Below are 26760 nucleotides of genomic sequence, written 5' to 3'. Positions count from 1 at the left end.
GATATTTTTGAATCTGGTTTTCTGTTCTTGTTTTAAAATAAATAAAAGCATCGAATTTTTAAAACTAAATTAGTACTTAATTACATAAAATTTTGAAAAGAATTAGTTTGAAATTTTTTTTCCCAATTTTTTTTTTTAATTTTTATTTAAAAAATTAATTTTTCAAAAACTGTGCTATTTTATGGCTTTGTTTAAAATTTTTGTAAGAGAATAGGGTTTTGGCTTTGCAAAAAGGTATAGCACATTATTATTGATTTTGATTTCTAATAATTTTTTTTTCCAAAATAAGTCCCCGCTAAACGAGGGGGAATAGACCCCCTCCCATACGATTTTTTTCTTGTTATTTTGTATTTTATTTAAACACTTAAAATGAGGGTTACATATTGTACTAACAATCCTATTAATTTGATCCTTTTATCACAAACTGCACAATTATTTTTCATACTTTTACTTTTGCACCTCACTCCTTCAAAATATTAATTTGTATGAAAATTCAATACAAAATATAAGGAAGCTCTCTAAGTTTTTCATGAAAATTCAATATTCCATGATATATATAATTCATTTTTTGATTATTTTTGATTCTAATACGATGTATAAAATATATATGCCGTTAAAAAAAATGCAAAAAATTTTCCATGTGGTGCACCCTTTGACCTGAAATTTTTTGCAGATGACATATTTTATTATTTTTTTTATGGTATATGAAACGTCCACACAAAATTTTATCAACCTACCACTTTTTTCAAGGAGTACTTGGTAATATTCTGACTCTAGCTATTTGAGTAAAAGACAACTCATAAAGAGTCCAATAACTTTTTACATGATGGTCAAGATATTTTGGTTCTGATTTTAATTGATCGGACGTTAATAAATACCTCGAAATCATGTATCATACTTATAAAAATGTTTTATTACTTGTATTATGATATGCAATAAAGCAAGTGCAACACAAAAAAATTCTTGTATCTACCCTTCCGGATGGAATACAAGTTGGCCCAATATCTCAAAATAACACTTATATTGAGTATTACCCAACGATGTTAATTTCATGCTTTTATCACAAAGTGCACGATTGAACTTTTTTTTACCTAATGCTAAGCCGCCTCACTATTGAGCAAAATTGTTGATTTAAAACGGAAAAAGTTTGGCGGATTGTGAATCCTTCCGTATTTTGAAACATCAATGATTCCGCAAAATGTGTTCGAATACGGGATTTCGAAAAGCGAAAATTCAAAAATAAGATTTTCCTTTTTAATCATTTTTCAGAAGATCAACAAATTGGCGGCGGAAAACAACGTTTTGACTATTGCTCTCCCTATTTAATCAGCAGAAAAAGAAAGGGACACATAGCAACCATACGTTAACGAACGTATGAAGTAGTACTTACTTACCTACCTCATATAGAACCTGTTTTTTTTTTTATTAATCTGCTTTTCTCCCTCACAACTTATTCGATATCTAATGACTTTTTTTCAAGCATTTATATAGTTAAAAAATAAACCAAGAACAAAGTAAAAAAAATAATTTTTTGATTAAAATTTTTTGAAAAATCCAATTTTTCAAAACGTGACATTGAAGTTTTTTTTTTCAAATTTCTTTTTAGATGAGGATTAGTAGTTTCTTCAAAACTTTATTTTTTTTTTTTTAATCAAACGTCTCTGCCAAATTCGAAATTTTTTTTTGTTCTAAAAATGCATCTTAATAAAAGAAATTAAATTGCATACTTTTTTGGAGCTCAATTTTAATTAAAATGTTGTTTTTTTTTTGTATTTTAAGAACGAATTTAATATTTGTTTTTACTACCTATAAATTTACCAAATTCTTAAAACTTTTAGCTATTTCATGTGACCCAGGCGTGCATTATTTTATTTGTGATTTGTTCAAATTATTTTTTTTTAATTTTCATTTACCGTCAAGTAAAATTCAATCCTTTGTCAGTGCAGTGAATTTGATTTAAAGCAACTCACACTCTGTTTTCTCAGAATACCTTCCTTTTTTAATAAACAACTTCCTTGTAGTTAATACTGTTCAAATGTGCATTGTTCATTACAAGGCTCTTTAATTCATGTAACTCAACAACAGATGGTCGAGTTCGAGTTGTTATGTGTGTATTATAAAGGTCTTTAAAGGAAAGGAGAGATTGAAACGATTAAGGAATTTTATGAACTTCCATCCATGTCCTCCAGTCATTTTACAGAAGAAAACCCTCAGCCAGACAGATGGGTTATTCGAGATAATCCAAAAAGGGATATCAAAATCAAATATAAAAAAAATCTACATTAACAGGATATTCTACAATATTCCAACATTTCTATATGTAAATTAGGAATATCTTTTCAGCAAAATGGTCAGAGAAGGTTATGCATTGATTTTCTCTGTTGAAGTGCTGAGCTATATTAGAAGACGAACATTGGAATGGCAATCATGTAAAATGGAAGTATGTGAATGTCATTCGATTTTATATGACAAAATCTAATGGAAAATGCATTAGAATTTGAATCCTGGCAATAATTCAAAAACAGAACTTTATATTCATGTGATTGGGAGGAGAAGATTTCAAAATTTCAATTTATGGATCAATAAAAATAATATTATGAGAGGACGACAAAGTCTATGACCGTGAATTTCCCTTTTTCTCTATATTCGCATGCAGATTTTCCACACACACACAAACACTTTCGTATGTAGTCCTTGGATGATTCAACTTGGAGTTAGACTTCATTTAAAATTCTATTTAAATCTCTATTTTGAGTTATGGACGCATATAAAAGTTATGATATGACTTACGTAAGGAAGAGAAAGAGAGAGTAGATCAAGATTAACATAAAAGACCACCCGCGGTCGCGTGATGTCGAATTCACAAGATTTTTGTTTCAGTTTTTTTTTTTTTTTTTTTTTGAAAAACTACCGCCACTAGACACATTAAGGGTGCGGTATCATGTCATTAGAAGGCATTTTCAAGTGTGAAAATCTTCGAGGAAACCCATCATCATCATAAGACGAGGAAAAACGGTCTCACTTGACTGCTTGGATGTCATCGATCCATGTTTGAAGGCAAATTGTTAAAGTTGTGTGAAAAGATACATCCGCTGCTGTGTTACTGCCGCCGTCATAGTTGAAGTTGTGCCGTCAATTAGAGGCGGTTCCCTATCAAATGGTTTACAAAAAAAAAAGATCTATCTGTCTTTTCCTCAATGTAATTTAGAGTGGAATTGTATCTATGGTAATTGTAGACTTATACTAAACAGTTACAGTTACACATGGCATAAATATAGTTCAATCGAAACTAATTTAGAAGGAATTTTTTTTTAATTTCTGTTTTTTTCTTTCCGATAGATGAAAATGTGGAACTTTATCAATGTGCAGCAGTATTGAGGCCAAAATGTAATTTAATTGCATCTCAAAGGGGTGGCGTTGACTTTTTAATAATAGCTAGCGCCTTAGACTTGATTAATCGAAGGGATTTCTATAGATTTTTATCGTTTCTTGAAATAGTTTTTTTTTTTCTCAGACACAATTAGGTATCTTACTACATAATTGGGAACACTATTTCCGTTAGAATGGAATTAATAACTCGTCAGGTTAACGAACAAATAAATGTCGATTCAGATATTTCAAGTATAGGTACCTACATATACATAAGGCATCTTGTTTTAGCACCAGGGGCGTACATATCATTGTCTCCCGACTGCCCCGACAGATGCCAGGGGCCTTTGAAAGATTAGGAAGATTAGATGTATAGTGAAAAATTTTTTTTTTAATTAAATTTTCAGCTTTGTAAGGGCCCACAAATTGGAACCTGTCCCGGGCCTAAAACTAACTAACGGTACCTTTCATATTCAGTGCATTTTTACTTGCTCTATAGGGCAAGTATTGGTTTCGTGTAGAAAAAAATCGAGGTTTTAATAAAAACCAACATTACGATGATTGAGAAGATCAAAAAAGTGGTTTTCGTCATGCTATCCGTCGGTCTGTGCGTGTGTGCGTGTGTGCGTCTGTGCGTCCATCTGTACATCGAGCTAGGGCCTAAACGGATGGATGGAAAAATTCGGAGAACGGAAATATGGCGTTGACGTTTTTCAAAAATTGACATATTTTTTAAGTTCATATATTTCATCAAAGCATTAGTTATTTTATTTAAAATTTACGGAGATCATTAAGTATAAAATGTTAAAAAAAATATTTTTAAAAACATTTTTGAAAAAAAAAAATTTTTAATTTAATTTTCAAACTTTTGATTTTTTTTTTTTTTAATTTTTTTTCTACAAAATCTTAAATTTCCAATAGATATTTAAGATAAAGATACTGTGAACTACAAGAGCAAGTACGTGCGACCCAGTCGTGCATTTTATTTTTTACTGAAACCGCATCATGAAAAAAAAAAAATAGTTTAAATTGATAAGGATAATTTTAGAAAAAAGAGAAGAAACTTTTCTTAAGCGACTCATCGGAATAAAAGATTTGAGCAGCGAACTTTTTTTTTTTGAAACAATTTTAATTTTTCTGCAAAAAATTCTTAAGTTTATTTTTAATTTCAGTAACAAATTGTACTTATTGTTTTTAATAAACTTAAAAAATTATGTCATAAGCAAGAACAGTATTGTCCCATCAATATCGTTTAAGTCTACTTAAGGTAATTCTATGACTTTCAAATTATTGCTGAATAGATGAAGAATTATTTTTTAAATCGATCTCAGTAGTATGCGAATCTGAAGTAGTTGGGAAATGATTAATTAATTTATCACTTTTTGAATTTATTTGCAGCAATGGTAATACATTTTGAAGACCTCCAATTTTCAATCCAGAAGCTTTATTTAAATGATGAAGTTCTGTATAAAAACGTAAAAAAAAAATTAAAATAACGCAAATTTGCACAAATGTTCCACTGATATTCAGTCAATAGATACAAAGATCACCATAAAACAAGAAAAATCTCAAGTATTTTTTTTTATTTTAGAAAAACTTACTTAATCCCGAAATTCAAATGAACAAAAAAAAAAAATATTTAGAAAATTATATTTTGTTAAACGGTCTTGTTAGGTTCTAACGTTACGGGTGTATGTAAATATATAGCATTGGTATAGTATTGGAATCTTACACCAACATTCAAAGAAATACCTTCAAGAATTGAATTTAAAAAAAAATATTTAAAAGTACACCCATTTCAAAATTAGGTGCAAGTTTTTGGAACAAATCATTTTTTTTCACCTTTATCTGAATAATTTGAAACTTTTATTGAAACAACAAAAACTGTTGTGTAAATACACACACACGCTAAAGAAATTGGAAACGTCGTCCTGAAATCGATAGAATAACTGATAAATGTAAACTTGCAAGATTCTTAGAAGAATTCGTTGAACAGCTACTGCTACAAGTAAACAAACAATCATCTTGAACTATGATTCAAATGTTTCAATTGAATATTGAACTGCAGCGAATCATTTGTTGTTATATTGTAAATTGAATTTGTCGTTAGCACGTGGCACTACGTGTGTCGTTCTGCTGGTGGTTTATCTATCCAAAACACACCCACTACAAATTCAGGGAATAAAGTATAAGTTCTTGCAACAGGAGAACATACTCGTGCACTAAGTAAAATTGTTACACTCATTGAGGTTGTTTCAATACCTAAATAAAAAGATACAAAAATAAAAAAGTGAAAAGATGAACTTTCCCTTTATTTAATTTATGTACGTCTTGTCACAATAATGTTCTTAAGATTAGGAAAATCATCCAAAAGATGTGTTTTCGACATTAAAACGCCAACCAGGCGAATATTTGCACTTTTTGGTCAAACCGAAATTAAGCTTGAAGACAAACACCAGTAACATTTACATCTAATACCCCTTCAAGCAAACGAGTCCGACCTCGGTCCGAATCCGCTCCGCCTGAGTCGGACCTCGCCTACGAAACGGGTCCCACGGCGCACAGTGGGCCCATATGGACTTAGGCGTCTCAAAAATCTGTAACTTTGTTGTCTTTTGTGATAATTGCTTCAAATTTGGAATATAATGCCTTTGATATATAACGAATCATTCAACTTACTTTTTTTTTAAATTAAAATTGATTTTAAGCTTTTAAAAATTAGTCAAAGTTAAAAAAGTACGATTTTCGCTTGATTTGGGTATTTAAAAATATCTGTAACTTTTTTGTCTCCTGAAATAATTAAACCAAATTTGGAACATATAATCTTTAATGTATCAGAAATCATTGAGCGTAGTTTTTTTTAAACGCAAATTATTTTTGAGCTTTGAAAAGTTAGGCAAAGTTCAAAAAGTATAATTTTTGCTCGACTATGGCGTTCCAAAAATCTGTCATTTCTTCGAGTCTGAAAATAATTAACTCAAATTAGAAACACATTACCTGAAATGTTTAATAAATTATTTGACTGTTTTTTTTTAGCTAATATTATTATTTAAGTATTAAACTTTTATTCAAAGCTAAAAAAATACGATTTTGACTAGGCTAGAACGTCTCAAAAATCTGTATCTTTTGTATTTTAAAAGATTTTTAAATAGATAAAATTTTTTTCAACAATTACAATATTAAATTCTAACATTTTTCTGCTACCTTAGACTTTTTCTAATAGTACAAATATCTTCAATTTCGGGTGCATATACTAAGTCTAAGAGCCCACAGCAAATTTTGGGAGTGGAGGTATAACCAAAATGTGAGTATGCGTTTTAATAACGAATTCAAAAGTCTGGCAGCTTTAAATCGCGGCTTTATATGGTTTCCGATAGGTTAAATATCGCGAGTTTTCCAATTAATGTGAGTAGACTAAATTAACACAAAATCACATTCTGAATATAAGGACTGATGCTCTGTCATTCCCCCAAAGACTGAAAACATCAATCTTGACAGTGCGATCAATAGAACTCAAGATATGTATTGAAACAGGTCAGGATGCACCAAAATACGTTTTTTTGTACCATGTCTTTCGACAGATATATCGTTCTCTATCAAAGAGAAGCAGATAAAAGCAGCCAATTCTTTTTGTATCTTTTAGTACATAAACCAAAGAACAAAATTGTGAAAAAAAGTAGACAGCGGAAGACAGCGGAAACATTTAAAACTCAATTCGAAATTAAAAAACTGCAAATAAAAGCTTATTGTGTGAAAAAAATAATATAAATTAAAAATATATTTTTAAAAAATTTTATTTTCAGCAATATAAATAGCAGTTAAAATAAGCTTTCCAACGACATACAACACTTATATAATTTATTCAAATATAGTTTTGAAAACGTATCGTGAAGATTTGCTTTATTTTGTTACTCAAACAAAGTATTTTCAAGTGGAGACTTCAGATACAATTTTGTAATAGAGAAACTCATTTTAAAAATCAAATTTCAATGAAAACATATAGATTGACTTTCCCTTGATTCATTTCCGTAAAGAAATTACCAAAAATTAAAATTTCATAAAAACCATTTTTGAGACTCAAATGGTCCTTTGGGCCCATTGTGTGGCGGCTCAAATTAGTATGGAAATTATAATCACCGCGGAGCCGATTTTATATGAATTGGTTTTTTCACCACGATTTCTTCTTCGACTTTGTTTTCATACACAAAAAGTTGCAAGTGTGTGATTGCAACCCCGTTTTTCTCGTTTTGAGGTCGGAGTGTCTTTTTTGAACTCAGTTTTCATACACAAAAAATTGCAAGTGTGTGATTGGAACCCCGTTTTTTTTTCGTTTTGAGGTCGGAGTGTCTTTTCTGAACTCAGTTTTCTTGCTTGAATTGAGGAATTTAAAAAAATGTATAACTTTCAGGCATGGAAAACTCGATACAACTGTATCGAATTCGATACAAATGAATTTGCTCGAGTACAAAAATACAATTACAATTTGTCTGAATTCGATACAATTTTTGAATATGTCTCTTAAGAATTATTTTGCAATCTAATGCCGACTTTTTACGAGCACGATATTGATTGTCACTTTTGTCGCCTACGACTTACGTTCACACGAGTCGAAAAGCTTCGCCGCACGGCAAAAATTGACTCGTAAAATGTCCCAATAATATTTCAAAAACAGAGGAAATTGAAAGTAAGAAACGACAGATCTATTTTTATGTTCAATTTAATTTCAGATTTTTTTAACCAAAATAAATGTTACAATTTATTTATTATATTTATATTAATAAAACTGATGAAACTGTTCTATTTTTTCGATATTAATCAATAAAAATATTGTAATCTTAAAACCAAAATTACACTTTTATTTTTAGGTCCCCACATTTTTGCATTTTTTTTTTCATATTTTTTAATACTTCTTGTAGTCTTCTGTGAATAACTTTTTCCCATAAATATTTTTTACCGAAATAAAATAAAAATTAATCTTTTACGCAGAAAATAACGAAATGTATATAGAAAACTTAAGAGTTTTTGCTAATAAAACATTTTGATTAAATTTTAAATTAATTTCTCGTATGAAAACTATATTTCAATACAATTGCACCCATTTCAGTATAATACAAATAAATTTTTCAGTACAATTAAAAATGTCATTTTCCATTTCGATACCTTTACCTACTTGTTATATTCGATTGGTAGAAAAAAATTAGAAAAAATTTATAAAAAAATCTGTTTCCGCCCGGGATCGAACCGGGGGCCTTCTGCGTGTTAGGCAGATGTGATAACCGCTACACCACGGAAACACTTGACAAAACCTATTTTCAAAGTTTATCTCACGTTTGGACGCAATTTAGTATCAAATACCAGATTTGATAGAAGAATTATTTATGAACTTGTTATACAATTTCATTAAGTTACCAACCCAATCCTTATGTTAAATAAGTGTAACTTATTAATAAAATCAACATATCAGATACATTAATAAATTTATCAAAAAGCTAACAAGGCTAACATATTGATTTATAGAACATTCTTTATCGACTTCTAATAGCTCTCTATGTTCAATGTTATCAATAATTTCATTCATCAAACACTCTACTTCACCTGCACACATGAAATTAAATAAGATTAAAGGAGAGAGAAGGTAAAAAAAATAAAAAAAATTCAATGTTTATCACCATAAATAAAGATAGATAATAGCAATTAAGATTTGTATCTTTCAGATAAATATGTACACACACACGCCTTATGAATGAGTCCACACCGGGGCCTTTAAAAAAAAAAAAATACTTTCGACCGGCAAACTATGGTCCGTGTTCAGATGATTGCTCTGCGCATTAAATATTATGAATTCGTTATATGCACGATGGCGGCAGATCGTCATCATCATCATCATAATATCGACGGTTGTCGGTACTTTAGGCGGTCAGAAAACACGTTCAACTGGGGAAGAGATAAGATCAAAAGCAAAGCAGGACAGTGGGGATCTCGGTTTGGAGATGGAGGAAAGATAGAAGATCGATTGCATGATATTAACATTGAATTTAATGAGCCTGATAATAAGGCACTGGGTTAAATCGAGAGAGCTGTTGGTTGGACTCGCCAACTGGATATTGTCTTGTTTTTCCAGTTTTTCATAATATTCAATATGAGCTGTATCCATTGAATTTTGTTTGTAAGCAAAAAATATTTATCTTGGATGTGGGGCTAAAGGAAGCTGTTTTTAAAGGAAGAAACAAAGCAAGATCTTCAATTTGAATTTTTTTTTAAAACAATCTTCATAAAAGAATTTGCATTTTTATTCCTGGTTTTAATACCTATAAAGGGTCTGCTCTAAGTAAGCAGATGCTGTGCGAAAGTAGCACAAAATGTGAGTGAGATATAGAATACCTAAAAGTATTGTTTTTATACAAGTTTACTTTTTGGTACTAAAAAACTCTTTTTTACAGAATGCCTAAAAACATGTAAAAAAAGTTATCGAAAGGATTTTGGGGTTTTTAATTTTGAAAATATGTAAAATATAAATGTTTCCGCCCGGGATCGAACCGGGGGCCTTCTGCGTGTTAGGCAGATGTGATAACCACTACACCACGGAAACTCTTGATCATATAAATTCAAGCTGAATTTTTTGTGTTTTCTGTTAAAATTCAAATAACTTAATGAAATTTATTTCTTTAGAAGTAGAAATTAATAATCTTCTTGACTAATTAGATGTGACTGCTTGGAGTAAAAAGACTTTACTAAAAATGAGACTTTTAGAAAAATATAAAGTCTTCATATTGAAAAAGTAAGTGTGACTTCATGAACTAGAAAGGCTTCATGAAGCTTTTAGAAAACAAAATTTTTTTCAGGACGAATGACGACTTCAAGAATTAAAAGGTGTGGCTTCATAAACAATTTTGAGAAGTAAAAAGTCATCATGGTGAATGAGGACTTCACGAAACTGAATGTGTGAGTAGAAAGGCTTCATTTAGAGTGAGACTGTGAGAAAATAAAAGTCTTCATAACGAATTAAGACTTCACGAAGAAGAAAGTCCGACTTTATGGAGAAAACGGCTTCATTTAAAATAAGACTCTGGGAAATAAAAAGACTTCATGATGAATGGGGACTTCACGGAATAGAAAGTGTCATGGAGTTAAAAGGCTTAATTTAAAATCTGAGAAACAAAAAGCAAAAAGTGCTACTCCATGGATAAAAAGTCTTCATGACGAATGAGGACTTTATGAAGTAGTAATTGTGAATTCATGGTGTAAAGTGTGACTTCATGGAATGAATAAACTTAATTGAAATGAACGTGTGACTTCATGGCGTAGAAAAGCTTCATTTAAAATGAGACTTTAAAAATAAAAAGGCTTCATTTAGAATGAGACTTTGAGAAATGAAAAGTCTTCATAACGAATGAGGACTTAACGAAGAGTGCCTTCATGGATTTAATAGGCTTAATTGAGAATGAGACTTTGAGAGGTAAAAAGTCTACATGGCGAATGAGGACTTCATTTAAAATGACTCTTTGAGAAATGAAAAGTCTTCATAACGTGTTAGGGCTTAATTGAGAATTAGACCTTGAAAATAAAAAAATATCATAAGGATTGAGGGCTTCACAAAAGAACTTTAGTAAAAAAGATTTATTTAATGATGTGACTTCACGAAATAGATATTGTAACTTCATTAAGTAAAAATCATAACACTTGAAAGTTCAGTTTCTGTGTCCCAAATTTAAGACCAGATTCCAAGAACCTATTTATAGTGTCTAAATTACAACCGTTCTTATAAGAATGTTAAAATAACCTGTCTCCATCCCATTATATTTAATAAATGTATCTTTTTAAAGAACCATTCATCTTCTCGCATAATAATTGAATATTTTTAACCTCCTTTATTGCTGTAACCACATTGTATCACACAGGTTATCAGTTATACAATCTTTTCCAAGACTCATTTATCGTTGCATCTGAAACAAGAATTCAAAGGCATCAGAGTTGCTATCCGTTTAGCATCTCAATTAAAATTGTGTGAACAACTCTTGTAGCTGGCACTGGCAAAACTGTGTGTGAGATAATGAGTTAGTCAAGCGCGCAAACGGAAAGAGTGGTATCTTTTTTTTCAGCCAGCGAATCCGTGAATCCACACGAATCCGCTATAGGTCATTTAGCGTAAATGGGTGAAAAAAGTTATGTGGTGTTGAGGTATTAACATGAAATTTTGTGGTCGTCGTTCATTGTTCATTCGCAGATGATGATGATGACGATGTGAGGTAGATCTACTCTGCTGATGATGCGCTTGCAATGAAAAATTCCATAATAATTTCAGCAATTAGGTGAACGGGCTTAACAAGACGACTTCAAGAATTTAAAAAAAAAAAAAATTGCACTTCAAGGCTTCACTTTTACACACGCGCTAAAAGAGTGAGTGACATTGCATAGCTGATGTGTATGTGCAATAATGTAATAAACAACATTTCGGATGGTTGTGAAAAAAATGTCTAAAAATAAATTCAGATGGAATTAATGTAATACCATACCACAAATCCGTTGTGGTCCATTTGGATGATTTGCGGACATGAGGGACTGTGATTACACAGGTAGTTAACAAAAAAAGGACTAAATTCTATAAAAATGGTTCGTTTTATATCCTGCCCCCTGAGGCTATAGAAATCCAATCTAGAATGCAATGAATACTATTTGTGACGTCAGGCTTAATAAAACACAAACGAAAAAAAATAGAGGAAGGAGCATTTGCAATGATGTTCATGATGATAGGTTGAATAAAAAAGTACTCAAATTTCCGTTTGCCCTATATTCAGCTTATCAGTTTTTTTTCAGCATTCGTTTTTTTTTTCCGGAACTAGTTCATTCGAACAAGAGCTCATCCATTTTAGTCGGTAAACCTACCTCTCTGACACAACTCCTTTTTTTTAGCGTGTCGATATTTTTGTTTTTTATGTCCTGACATCTTCCACCCTAGTGACCAATTTGTGCCAATCGATAGGCAATCACTTTGATGAAATTGCACATTCGATTGAGTATAGAGTGTTCCCCCGGATACGCGAAGGCTGGATTCTTTTTTATGTGTTTCTCTGTTTCATGGAAACACGATTCGCATTGCCCTAGGAATATAGGGAGGAGTTCAATAGGAAATGTTTTTTTTGTTTTTTATATTTACCATCATGTCCTTCCTTAACAAAACAGGATAGTTAAAACAATAATGTTTTTATTGATTTGTTACGGAGAGTACCTATAACAAAAATTGTTACCTGGAGATAAATTGACCGTTGCCAGAGAGTGGTAGCAAATAAAGTCGACATTGTTGTGTATTCTTGGAACGTAGCTACACAAGGAAAAAGCAGGGTTCCCAGGTTGAGGGGAAAATCACCATTTTTGCCGATTTTCTTAGATGAAAGGGATAAAATAGGGGACGGGGATAAAAAAGGGGAAACAATATCTAAAAGGGGAAAAAATATCTAAAAAGAAAAATTTAAACTTACAAAAACGTTAGACACAATCTTTGAACAATGGAATCAATTTAAATAAAACTTAATTTCGAAATAAACTATCGTATTCAACGCTTAGTGGATTTTTTAATTTGACAGCTCTACTAAAAACTAGGGTGCTTCCATTTTGTAATTCACTCCTCATAATATTTCATTAAAGGAATCTGTACTTTTTTGGGTATATCAAACGAAATTTTCAGCCAGCAGCCGCGGCAGTAAAAAAAAATAAAAGTAAAATAAATACTTATACATTTTTAAGACATCGTTGTTAAAAAAGCCTGCCTTAATCGGCATAAATACTCTATGATTTACAAAAATACATCTAATATATGTAAAATAATATCCATTTTTTATTAAATTAGCACTGATATTTTAGATTTACCCTCAAAATAAAATTTGTGAAGTAGTTCCATACTTAATAAATTTTATTTTGACTGTTTTTAGTTTGAAAATTGAAATATGTATTTTGAGCTTCATTTTTGTCATTTTTTACTTGCTCTATAGGGCAAGTATTGGTTTCGTGTCGAAAAAAAAAATTGAGGTTTTAATCAAAACCAACATTACGATGGAGAATTCCAAAAAAGTGGGTCTCGCAATTCCGTCCGTGCGTCTGTACGTCTGTGCGTCTGTGCGGTTGTGCGTCCATCTGTACACATTTCCACAGCCTAAACGGGTGGATGGATTTTCTTCAAATTTGGTACAGATGATTTTTATGGAATTCTGAAAGTTGGTTTTTTTTTGTTTTTTTATATCTCATTTAGAACGTATACCTCCCATACAAAAAAATACGATATTACGAATTTCTCGAAAACGGCTCTAACGATTTTGATTAAACTTTGTATACGTAATATTTAAAGCAGTGGCAATAAAACTGCATTTTTTTTTTCTCAAAAAAGTCAAATAACAAAAAAAATTTTTTTCATTTAACATTTGCCCTAAATGTCGGCTCTTCCCCAATATCATTTTTTTTTAAATTTAGATCCAGCTTTTAAAATCTACAAGTAGACTAACATAAAAGTGCTTTGAGCAAGTACGTGCGACCCCAGTCGTGCATTTTATTTTTATTTACTTATGTCCATTATAAAGTTTTTATTTTTATAAATAAATTAAATACAAAATTAATATGTTTAAAAAATGATTTAAATAAAAAAATTTTTAAAAAATAAATACTTGCATTTTTTTCTGGAAAAAAGGGGATTTTTTTTTACGAAAAAGGGGAAAAATAAACGTTTTGGTGTTAAAAAAAAGGGGAATATTATTTTAAAAACCTGGGAACCCTGGGAAAAAGCATTTTTTTTTCTTCAGATAGGTAACAAAAGAGAAAAAGAGATGAGTATGAGTAATCATAGATGGACAATTTTAGTTTAAGAAGTAGCTATAGGATTTTCTATGAAAAACACAAAGATTTAAGGAATTTAAAAATAAAGAAAGTTTTTTTTTTGAAATAACTGTAAAAGACTTTACAATTGGGTTGCATCCAAAAAGTTCTCAACATTTAACAATGTTTTTATTGAAATAAAAAAAAAATTATAATGGAATAAAGAACAATTTTAAATGCGTTGGAGAAAAAGTTGTCAAACTCAAAACGAAAAATGTAATTTGAGCTCTCCTATTAAAAAAGAATTTAAGATTATTTTTTCTGAAGAGGCTTTTAACTAAAATATATAGAATAAAATGTACATATAGCGAATTGAATGTATTTTAAGAATTTGCGGTATGTTCCTTTAGTATATCTGAAAATGGTGTCTGACGATGAGAAAGATATCTCTGATCCAAATTGTTGGAAATAAAAAAAATCCAACAGATTCATTTTTAGGATAGGTGAATAATGATAAATGATCGAGGGAATATAGTAAAAATTTAGATTTTTTACAAAAAGTAGGCTTCCCGAAGAAAAAGATCGTATTTGCAAGAACATTAACACTTAAGAGCTGGGTTGTAAAAATATATATTAAAAAAAAATGCATTTGAAATTTAAAAAAAAATATTTACTGCATATGCAAAAAAAATTTTAGTTGCAACTGAAATATATTTGCGTTGAAAATAAAATGTTCAATGCAAATTAATTTTTTTTTCATTAAAAAAAAAATTGTATTGCAAATAAAAACATTCTGCTATTGCAGAATTCAATGCAAAATCTCTGCATTAAATATTTTTTTTAAATTCGTCGAATTTCTTACAATTTTAGCTATTTACATATTTATTACATTTGGCTATTACACTAGCTATTTCAATTATAATATTGAACCTAGTAAGGCCAAATAGTCAAAATTGTAATAAATTCGACTAATATACTTTTTTTTAATGCAGAAAGTTTTTTATTTTTTCAATGCAAAATGTTTTTATTTGCAATAATAATTTTATTTTCAATGCAAATATTTTTTTTTAATTGGAATAACATTTTTTTAGTGCAAAATATTTTTATTTGCAGTAAATTTGTTTTAAGGCAAATATATTTCAGTTGCAATACAAACATTTTTTTTTGGAATGCCAAAATTTTTTATTTGTAATGAATATTTTTTTAAATTTTTAATGGAAACCAGATGCATTAAAAAAATTATTTTTTAAAACCCTGCTTTAAAGGGGCTTGAAAAATCACAATTACTGTCAGAAGCCTTACTCCTTCGATCGTTACCTGACAAAAGTATCTTAGGAGATAGTTTGGAAATCTCTAATAGGTCAAGCAATCTCCGCTGTCTTTGAAAACACCGTTTCAAGAATAACGCGTTTAAGTTTTTGGGAACCAAAAATAAGCTTATTAATGTGAAATTTTCGGAAAAAAATATTCCGTTAAATGAAAGAAACAAATTACAACCACAACCCGGTTACAAAAAAGGTTAAAATCGATAGAGCACTTGTGGGATTGTTTGGAAAAACACATCCATAAACATCAAATTTCGTCAAAAAGCACATTAAAACAGGCTCTTCCGATAATATGGGTACCCGAAGAATTTGCGAAGAAACAGGTTATTAATATATGAGTTTTTCGGACTTATTATAGAATTCATTGCCTCTTCGAAAAGCACCCTTTCACCTAAAATCACTTTATTAGTCTTTTTGCCTTTTATCCTCTACCAAAATAAATTAGTTTGAAAAAATTAAATTTCCAGCACCCCGCTGCAAAATAAACATTCCTGATAGTGTGAACCCTACAGGGATCTCCATCATTCCCATCACACCTAATTTTCTTCACAAAAAATACCACTTCTTTAAACCAAATTATCCAAAACACACCTACACGTCTTCCATAACATTGTTTGGCCCTAAACATTTAACTTAGCTCTCCTCTCTCTGAACCAAAAAAAAACAATCCCAAAAGTGTAAATAATGTTTTCGATTATGAACTTGGAACGATCCCATTAATAAAATTGATACGATTATCGCCGGATCTTGCGTTTCGGTATGCACATAATCCCGAACGAATATAATTTACAACCACACAGCTTCAGCAGGTTCTCCTGGTTTCCATCCAGCTTCGTATAAGACTATCTCATAAGGAATCTCAATACTCTTTGGGCCTGACGATAAATTACTGCATGTGTCTCGAGACTAAATCGATCGTTAGATTTGGTCATGTGTAGGATGTGCGGGCATATATTCTTAAAATAAACTGCATCAGCCGTGACCTATGAGAGAGCAAGAGATCCCGAAGTTGTATATGTGCGCGCTTTCTATAATCAAAAAGTAATTTATCCGCACGGTTCCATAATTGGACCCAAACAACAATCAAAATAAAGTGTGTTCCAGGGATGTCATAAATAAAAATTCTTCAAACACATTTAATGCTTCATAATCCGATCTGATATCCATTTTCTGAGATGCTTCTGGTCCTTTAAACCTAAACCAATGTTTATAGTTCAGCATCATTAAAGCCTTTAAAGTGGAATCACAGAAGAAAAAAAGTTCTAAATCGAAACCCTCTACCGAAACCGTTTAAGCAAATAAATGAAAGAAGATTCAAAAATCTAAATGGGTTTTGAGCCTCTCAACCCGCACCTCAAAGCCTTTTTTTATGCCAAACAACGTGCTTCTCTTTGTCATCAAACAGCATACGCTGTGAAGCAATTTGTACTCCAACGGCATCGACATGGTGCTCCTTAAATCAAATGGAATTGCCCTTCAAGAAAACATATCCTGAGACATGTAATGGGAGCAAGGATAAGAGGCAGCTAGCTTATTTGCTGCTGCAAGTCACTCGCCATAACCGTCTTTTTTTTTCAAATTCATTTTCCGTTCTCGAATGACAGCTCTCGACTCTCGACAGAAGCCACTGGATTTGGCGAGATAGAAAAAAAGAGGGAAACTGGAACTCAATTGCTGCTGCCGTACAACTCTCGTGATCTCATTTGGAATTCTGTTTGCGTTTTTGGGATAAAACATTGAAGCTGGCTGGAGGAATCTATTTGTGGTGCGGTTTCTCATAAAGATACAGAGATACTCTCACTCACTACTGCTCTGCTCCTTCTTGGACATTTAACGTTGATACACGTTGCGTAAAATATGTTATGTGAGAAATCTCGGTCCTTGTGGTTCTTATCCTTGCGGTGGCGCTGCTACACACATTCGTTCCATTCGTATGTGGAATTTCTTTTTTTATGGAAAAACATCTCGGAGAAGGAGGTTAAATGCTTAACGAACGTAGAGTACGAGTAAAAGATTTAAACAAGGAATGGAGCCTCTGGATGCAGACTTATGTGTTGGTATGTTTATATGCTGCTGCAATTAATTGATTGCACATTAATTTACGGCAAGTCGAACGAAATGTAGATCAGAGAATAAAAAAGAACCAAAAGCAACCGGTCGTATATACACACACACAGTTGAAAATGTCAACGCAATTAACATTTCAATGAGGCCATCAGAAGATAAGAAGAAGCTAATGAATGTCCTTTCAATTCGTTTGGGAAGGATTTGCATACGCAAATCGAGCAGAAATTAATTTATTTTTTGTTGATTATTTTTGAGTAAATAATTGATCGGCCGGCGGCAGAAGTTGTGGTGCAATACAGATATCAGACTCAGGAAAAGAATGAGAAAAATAAGAGTGCAATTGTGTTAAATAAATTGTGGGGTACAATAAAAAGTATTTAATCTCATTTCTTTCTTTAATGTTTGTTCTTTAAATTAAAGGCTCGTATGGGGATTTATATTGACTAAAATGATTACGGAATTCTTAAGTTATGAACGCTCTTCTTAAAGAAAGATTTCTGTTCATACTAAATAAAATAAAATGCAAATTCGTTTTTCAAAAGAAATAAAACAACATCTGAAATCAAAATGTCCCACAAAACAAGTATGCAGTTTTGATTGATATATTAACATGCATTTTTAGAAAAAAAATTTTTAAATCGTTAGAGCCGTTTTTTAAAAAGCTAATTTTTTATAAATAATTTTTTGGAAAAAATAATTTTAAAAATAAAATTGGTATGCTTTTTTGAAGAAATCACTATTTAACATCTAAAAACGAAATTTCAAAAAAAATTCAATGTCACGTTTTCGAAAATTTGATTTTTCAAAAAAAAATTTTCAAAATTTTTTTAAAAATCCAAAAATTATTTTATTTTTTTTTTAAATTTTATTTTTGGCTCTCTATAGAGCTAAATGGAGTTAAAGAAGCCAAATTATTTAGCTTTATAAGCGCTTCTAGAGCTAAAAACGAACTAGAATTGTTACTTGGGCTGAAAATGCGTATTCATTTTCAGTATGCTAAAGAAGTACTTTCAGATTATTGCAATAAGTTCGATTTAGTTCCGATAGTGAATTGTGAATGCCAGCACAGAGGAATCAGAGAAACTAGGGGAGGGGGGGGCCAAATGTAACACTTTTTACTACTCCTCCTACAAATTTAAAAACAAGTCAACCCAACCTTTTTTAAATAAAAGAACCACATTTTAGCTGCAAGATCCAGCACAAATTTTTTTCAAAACCTAACGGTAATGTTGAAAAATAAATCTTTCAAAAAAAAAAAAATCGTGTTGTTTCAACCTACCCCATATACGGGGCAAAGTGTAACACATACCGGGGTAGGTTGTACCAAGAACTAAAAATAAGAAAAAAATAACTTTATTTGTTTATATTTATTTATTTTAATAAGTAATAATAAAAACAAACCTCTGTCATCAAATTTTGGTGCAGATTTGCAAAAAAAAAAAGGGATTAAATCCAAGATTTCGGAGAGGATTTGACTAAAGTCTTAAATCAAAATTAATTGAATTCATAAATTGTTTTATAAGCTTTATAAATTCAAGTGTTGGCTCAAAATGTGTTTGCAATTCCAAAATAAATACAAATTCATTTACAAGCATTCATATCCAGGGTTGTTGGTTATACTAGGTAAAAAATTCTTATGAAATTAAGAAAAAGTGGGGTAAGTCGAAAAAAATCGTTACGTTGAACGTTAAAGTAAATCTTTCTTCCCTGAAAGTTGAATAAATATGCTCCAAACCGAGAAAGGTTTGAACTCTGGTACTTATTCAAAAAATTAGTTAACATTAGTTGATAACAAACAGCATTTGTTGTAATGCAAAATAAATAAAAATAAAATAAACGAAAAATCACAATTCACGTGTAAAAAGTAAAAAAAGTCAAATGAATACATAATAAGAGGAGTATTTTATCTGAGTCATACTTTAGCAATCATAAATACCTAAATGAACAGATCTATAGGTAGGTTTTTACATGGTACAACTTGCCCCGGAAAAATGTTACAACTAGCCCCAGCATGTAATTTTTCAAACAAAATCAATTAAAAAAAAAGCGAAACTGATATAGACATAACATTTACACGCAATTTGAGCCAAAACACAATTGCATATAACAAAAAAACACTTAGCACTCTATCATTTTCGGGTTAAGAGGTAGACCAAAAATAAAATTTAAAAAAAAAGTTACAAACATGCTTTTTTTGGACACCACTAGTATAACTTCTCACCCTGTCATCTTATCTTCAACTGATGTAAATGTGCCGGTATAGATATGAAAAAATTGAGCATTTTTCTCCTTTACGCGTTTCTCAATATTGAAGGGAACATCGTTTTTGTTTAGCTGTTAATTCTTACCCCTGTTACTTTTAGCCCCACTCTCCCCTACCTACTCTTTCTCTTCCGTAGGGACATGGTCATGTGCGCCTTCAAGGTTCATAAAGTTATATTAAGATCGTCTGATTCTTTCGCTGAACGCTCTGAAATTCTAAACTTTATCCTTTAGTCTTTCTCTGTTTGTAAATCCCCAGCCAAGTGGATCTTCAAGTTCGCATTTCCCATAGTATTTGTTGCGCTACGTTTTTCAAATCGCCTCACAGTGGTCCCATTGGTTGTTTTTGGCGTCAATATTCATTTGCACGGCCATTTCTGGACGAAAAGTTATGAAATTTGGTACACTGAATGATAATAGTATAGAGAATAAGAAAAATCTGCCAACTTTTTTGTATTCAAAATGGCGGCTCCAAAATGGCGGAAAGAATGGGCGTTTAAATAGAATTTTCATTTTCAAAACAGTATATAAGCTAGAAATTGGGCTAAATTCATAACAAAAAGGTGTCAGATCTTAGATTTAGGATTCATAGATTCATATTCTTAAAAAAAAATCAAAAATTTTAAAAACAAAGTCCAAAAAATGCCAAATTAGTAAAACACATTTTAAGACCCCTTTTTACGCTATTTCATGGAATTTTTTTTTTTTTTTGAATTAGCACAATTTTGAGATCTCTTCTATTTATGTTTCATAAAAAAATTGAAAATATTGCGTTTATATGGTTGCCAACTATGTTTTTAAGTAAATATTAGAAAACATGATATAATGAAAAGTTTCAATGTTCACTAAAACTAAGAATTTTTTTTTTTTTTGTGAACAAAAATATACTTTTCTAATAGATTTTAATGTTCTAAGGGCCGGTTTGTTCACAGTCGATTACCGTTTAATCAAGGATTATTCTATACAAAAATCCTTGATTAAAAGATAATCGAGTGTGAAAAAATCGGCCCTAAATTCAAATCTGAAGTCGAAAAAAATCTACGACGTCACGTTTTTGAGATATAAGTAGTTCAAAATTAATTTTTATCTACAAAACGTGACGTCATAAATTTTTTTCGACTTCAGATTTGAATTTAGAACATTAAAATCTATTAGAAAGGTATATTTTTGTTCACAGAAAAATAAATTAGCCAATCTTTGTCAAAGTTCTGTGCTAATCTATGTATATAGTTTTATCGTCTATGGACATGACTTCTCAGCAGCAAAGTTGTAAACAATAACAAAAGCCATAATCCCTGTGAGTAATAATGAAGCTTTTCCTTTTCTGTCTATTCATTTTGAAACTATGTATTTAATAAACCACTTCCCTCATGCTTTTAACTTTTTGAAAATTAAAATAAAATGTAATCTTCCAAACTTTCTGATGAGGGATAAGAATTTTGAAAGAAAAGTTTTCTAATACACTAGCCCAAAAAATTAAAGGAACAAAAAAAAATCGTGATTTTTTTAGTGATTTTCGATAGGCTGTATCTCAGTCAAAAATGACCGCATCATGATAAAATAAAAAGAATGTGAAAGCTCTATTCTTCTAGTTTTAGGATTAAATATTAAAATATTTTATTTCTAACGGTAAAATAGCAAAATTGTTGGAAATGCTCAAAAACCAAAATTTTCTAATTTTTTTTTGTTTTTACCTCTCTCATAAGGAAGTGGGAAAATTTTTTCTGATAAAATGATTAATATTTTTAGAAAGGCTTTTTATTTGGCTTTAGAATTCTTTTTGTTTCAAACTTCTACGATTTTTTTTACACTGCAATATCAGTCATCAAACCAAAAACCATACTTTTGACTTTGACTATCAATATCTCAACAACGAATCACTAACCAGAAAATTTAAGGACACATTTAAAAACTTCATTCAATTCTCTACAAAGAAATTAAGTTTGCTTTGTAAAAAAAAATGTTTTCTTATTTTTGAGATTAATTTAGGAAAGCTATCAAAATAGGCATTTTGACGGTTTTTTAGAAAATGTACCGCTTTTTAATTTCTATGTGTGAAAAGATTAAACTGAGGCTTAATTATTGAAGTTTAATATACCTGAAATTAATATGCAAAGTTTCAGACTTATTCATCAAGCAGTTTTTCTGTTGTGAAGGTTTGAACTTTTGAGATGAATTAAAACACCATATTTCTACAGTTCTAAATGACTTACTTCTTGTTACTTTTTTATGAGCAAAATCAATTTTTTTTTAGTTTATTTGAACAATTTATTGATAAATATCGTTTAAATTATAGATATACCAAAGAAAAACAAAAAAAAATTCAAAATTAGGAAAAATATACAAAAATGGTATAAATAGCTTTTTTTCAAAATTTAAATTTTTTTGAAAACTTTTAATTTTTTCGTGGTTTATCTTAAATTTAAACGATATTTATCAATAAATTGTTCAAATAAACTAAAAAAAAATTGATTTTGCTCATAAAAAAGTAACAAGAAGTAAGTCATTTAGAACTGTAGAAATATGGTGTTTTAATTCATCTCAAAAGTTCAAACCTTCACAACAGAAAAACTGCTTGATGAATAAGTCTGAAACTTTGCATATTAATTTCAGGTATATTAAACTTCAATAATTAAGCCTCAGTTTAATCTTTTCACACATAGAAATTAAAAAGCGGTACATTTTCTAAAAAACCGTCAAAATGCCTATTTTGATAGCTTTCCTAAATTAATCTCAAAAATAAGAAAACATTTTTTTTTACAAAGCAAACTTAATTTCTTTATAGAGAATTGAATGAAGTTTTTAATTGTGTCCTTAAATTTTCTGGTTAGTGATCCGTTGTTGAGATATTGATAGTCAAAGTCAAAAGTATGGTTTTTGGTTTGATGACTGATATTGCAGTGTAAAAAAAATCGTAGAAGTTTGAAACAAAAGGAATTCTAAAGCCAAATAAAAAGCCTTTCTAAAAATATTAATCATTTTATCAGAAAAAATTTTCCCACTTCCTTATGAGAGAAGTAAAAACAAAAAAAAATTAGAAAATTTTGGTTTTTGAGCATTTCCAACAATTTTGCTATTTTACCGTTAGAAATAAAATATTTTAATATTTTATCCTAAAACTAGAAGAATAGAGCTCTCACATTCTTTTTATTTTATCATGATGCGGTCATTTTTGACTGAGATACAGCCTATCGAAAATCACTAAAAAAAATCACGATTTTTTTTTGTTCCTTTAATTTTTTGGGCTAGTGTAGTTGCGATTTTCACTTTAAGATTATTTTTGTGCAAAAATGAAAGAAAACAAAAAACTTTTTAATCACTAAACGAACTGACAACGAATTGACTTCCTTTTTCGACCTAGACAAACGCTTAAGGCACAACTTTTCCCTAAAATATTTAATTTTCCTCTTTAAAAACTCCAAAAGAAAGTCATCCACACATACATTCACAGTGTATTTCGTTTCGACCTCGTCTATAGAAGGCGCCACAAGCAAAACAAAAATAATCCCAAACATGTGTTTCCGTGGTGTAGTGGTTATCACATCCGCCTAACACGCGGAAGGCCCCCGGTTCGATCCCGGGCGGAAACAATTCAATTTTATTGCACTTTTATTTAAATGTCATATTCCTATTACCGTTTTGATTAATGTCCTATACAATGATTATTCCAGCAGATAATACTATAATAATTTTCACATGAACCTTCATTTATCTCTGACAAGCAACAAGTGTGTTTATAAATATGCAGCCAGCCTCAGTTCCAGCCCCCAACTCTCGCCCCCCAAAAAAAAACCAAGACCCAGACAGATTGTCAGACCACCCGACAAATATCGTAACTCATCTTGACGACAACATCAGTGTCGTGTTGTCAAATGCTAATGCACTGTCATCCACGCATAAAGAAAAGCCTCATTCACAGCACCATGCACCAGCACCAGCACCATGTTTGTATACCCTGCAACTGCGACCATGTACCCTATCGAAATTTATTAATTTTTCCTTTTTTTTTTGTTTTTTTTTTTTTTAATTGTAGCCTTACAATGTGATAAGGAGAGTTGTGGTTTTTTATTGGAACATTAAAATTAATTGCTTTGTTGGGACATCATAAATTGCATGATGAAGACAAAATCATAAAAAAATGAAAAAAAAAAACTTTGTCGTTGAGTAAATTAATTTATTAATTTTCATTATTTATTATTATTTTAATTTTTTAGATGAAAATTATAGTTTTTATTTTATGTATTAGATGGGTTAAGTTTTTTTCTCTAGATGTGTCATGTAAGGAATAAATTATTTTGTGATTTATTTTTATGGTGGTTTAGTTAATTTTATTTTGTAATGAAAATTATTATGGACTGGAATTATTGTAGGAAGGCAAGACCGGGGACAAGTCTCAGGACTGCAAATTTCTAGTAAATTTCGAAAATAATGAAAATTCATTGAAAAGGTCAACAAATGGTAAAAAAAAGTGTATCAACTACCTACGCCACTATGGCACTTGTTTACAAAGATTAAAAGAAATAAGAAACTTTTTGAGCAGAGATATTAATTTTTGTTTTTTGTTTATATTTTTTAGAAACTGATTTAAAAATCTTCTTTGCAATTGGTTGAGTTGTTTACGAGACATTCAGATGTCTATAAAACGCTGAAAGGTACTTACCTACAACAGTTAAAAACGGATAAAAAAAATTCTCTATTTTGGATCGTTATTAACGTTATTATTTTTTAAATTTTTATTTATAAAAAAAAACTTAAAAAAACGGCTATAATGATTTTCAAAAAAAAATTACTAAAAATTCTGTATACCTTCATAAGTAGGTACATCAGAAATTTTATAGCATATTTTTGTTTGCAGGTAACAGCTACATAATTACACAGATGTTTTTGTAATTTTAAAAACAAATTTTATTTAATTTTTAAGTTTTAATTAAATTTCTTATAAAATTAAATTAAAAATATTTTTTCATGATTAAAAAGAGATTGTCTGTTTACCGACGATGATTTTAAGTGATAACGTCGTCAGAAAACAGGTTGTGTGCTTTTGTTTAAAATGAGTCAATTGAAGCGTTTACTTATTTCAATCAATCAGAATTTACAAGAAAAAGCTTATTAAAAATTCCTTTTTAATTTTCTCATTATATTAATTTTTTTATTTTAAAAACTTACAAAAAAAATTATGCAATTTAAAAGCCAAGTATTTCTTCTTAAAGTAAAACCATTTTTGTTGCGCCAAAGGTATAAAAATAATTTATTGAAAACAATCATTTTCATCAAAAAAGCAAAAAAAAAACATGAATTTTCATCTTCTCACGTCATTAATTCCATTTTTTTCCCCAACAACCTATAAAATGTTATACCATCTGAAAGCTCAAAATATATATCGATCAGGTCTATGAGACATCTACAAAAAGGGCTAGAATTTTTTTTACTCGATCAAATTTCATTAAAAAAAGCAAAAAAGCATTTATTTTTATTTTCTCACGCTATGGAATAAATTTTTTTGTTTGACAACCTATAAAAAATTTACATCATGTGAAAGCTTATTATTTCACCTTTCATATGACGTATCAATCTCAATTTCAAAGATGCCTACAAGAGAAGTTAGAATTTTTTAAAGTCAACCATGTCGAATTTCCAGACTGAGATTACGGTACTTCCCACACTGGTGCCTGTTCGGGGGGCAACAGATCTCCACTGGTGTTTTCAGGTTTTTCGCAAGTTTCTTGATTTAACATTGTGTAGCTTGTAGTTAGTCTAGCGTTATGTGTGATATACCAAATGAAAGGTAATTGTATCAGGATGCTCATAAAAGTTTAATCAAATTTCTATCTGCTCTTGGTAAGAAGTTATAACCTGTTGAATTCTAAAATTTTATTTTACCGTTATCTCAAAATTGTGTTTACGAAAATGATTGAAACTTCGCACACATATAGTCGTAGTCATGGTCTATCATTACTCCCTATACTTTATTCCTGTATCTATTAAAGAAAACAAGTTAAAAATAAAAAACGATGAAAATCGGTTAAAAACGGTCAAAAAACGTGTTTTTTAAAAACTTGTTTCTTCCGTTATTCAGTCAAAACTCACTAAACGATTCCAAGTATGCATAAGGTCTAAAGCTTCATGTCCTATAAGTTTGAGATTTTTTGAACGCTCCAAAAAAAAACTAAAAATCAAAAACTACCCAAAAATACCCCTAAAAAACAAGGTGTTTTTTAAAAATTCATATTTCGAAACGCAGAGTGTTGGAAAAAAATCCGTATAAGACGTATAATTTTTGTTCCCTCATCTTTGACCTGGCATCTTTAGAATTGTCAAAAAAAAAATTTCCTTTACCCAAAATCATCATTTTGTCATAGCCCCATCACGTGCACAACGTTCAAACAAAACGTTATAGCTTAGTTTCAAAATTTTTTAGAATTTTTTCTTATCCTTAATTCTTAAATTAATCTCATATGTCTATAGCAAAAAAAAAATCAATTCTCTACGACTTCACGTTTAGATTTTAGCCCAAATTTCATATTTCCGTTTTACCCCTGTTTACCCTATTAAATGACGGAATTTTTAAAAATCCTTCATTTCGATTAAGCTTTAGGTTATTATCTTTCAAATAAGCTATAGAAGATTTTTGTATCTCTAATAGTTTATTTTTAATTTTGAATTGAAATTTTTTGCCGCACTGCGAAAGTGCGAGAGTGGAACGGGAGAAAATGGCGTCACTTTTTTGTGGTGGCTGTCATGGTTCATAGATTTATAAGACGTTTTCACGTCAAAAAAATTAGTTTTTCAAGCAACTTTTAACATGAGAACAAAGAATAAACACGTGCGACCCCTTTCTGGTTGTTTTTATTACTTGAATTAAAAACCTGGATAGTCCTTTTCTAAATGATTTAATATTGGTTAATACTTTTTTTTACTGCCCATAAAATGTTGAAAA

At 30.1% G+C, this 26760-nt stretch overlaps 3 non-coding genes across 3 annotated transcripts; 1 reads left to right on the top strand and 2 right to left on the bottom strand.

The window, feature by feature from the left end:
• Positions 1-8590: 8590 nt before the first annotated feature.
• On the bottom strand, positions 8591-8663 carry Trnav-aac (transfer RNA valine (anticodon AAC)). The gene has a single exon. It is a non-coding gene; the product is annotated as a tRNA-Val (tRNA).
• Positions 8664-9885: 1222 nt separating this feature from the next.
• On the bottom strand, positions 9886-9958 carry Trnav-aac (transfer RNA valine (anticodon AAC)). The gene has a single exon. It is a non-coding gene; the product is annotated as a tRNA-Val (tRNA).
• A 13382-nt stretch (positions 9959-23340) lies between these two features.
• On the top strand, positions 23341-23413 carry Trnav-aac (transfer RNA valine (anticodon AAC)). The gene has a single exon. It is a non-coding gene; the product is annotated as a tRNA-Val (tRNA).
• Positions 23414-26760: the final 3347 nt, after the last annotated feature.

This window comes from Episyrphus balteatus, chromosome 1, assembly GCF_945859705.1.
Source record: "Episyrphus balteatus chromosome 1, idEpiBalt1.1, whole genome shotgun sequence".
Taxonomy (NCBI): domain Eukaryota; kingdom Metazoa; phylum Arthropoda; class Insecta; order Diptera; family Syrphidae; genus Episyrphus; species Episyrphus balteatus.
Note: the sequence above shows the minus strand (reverse complement) of the source record. Positions and strands in the feature narration are given on the sequence as shown.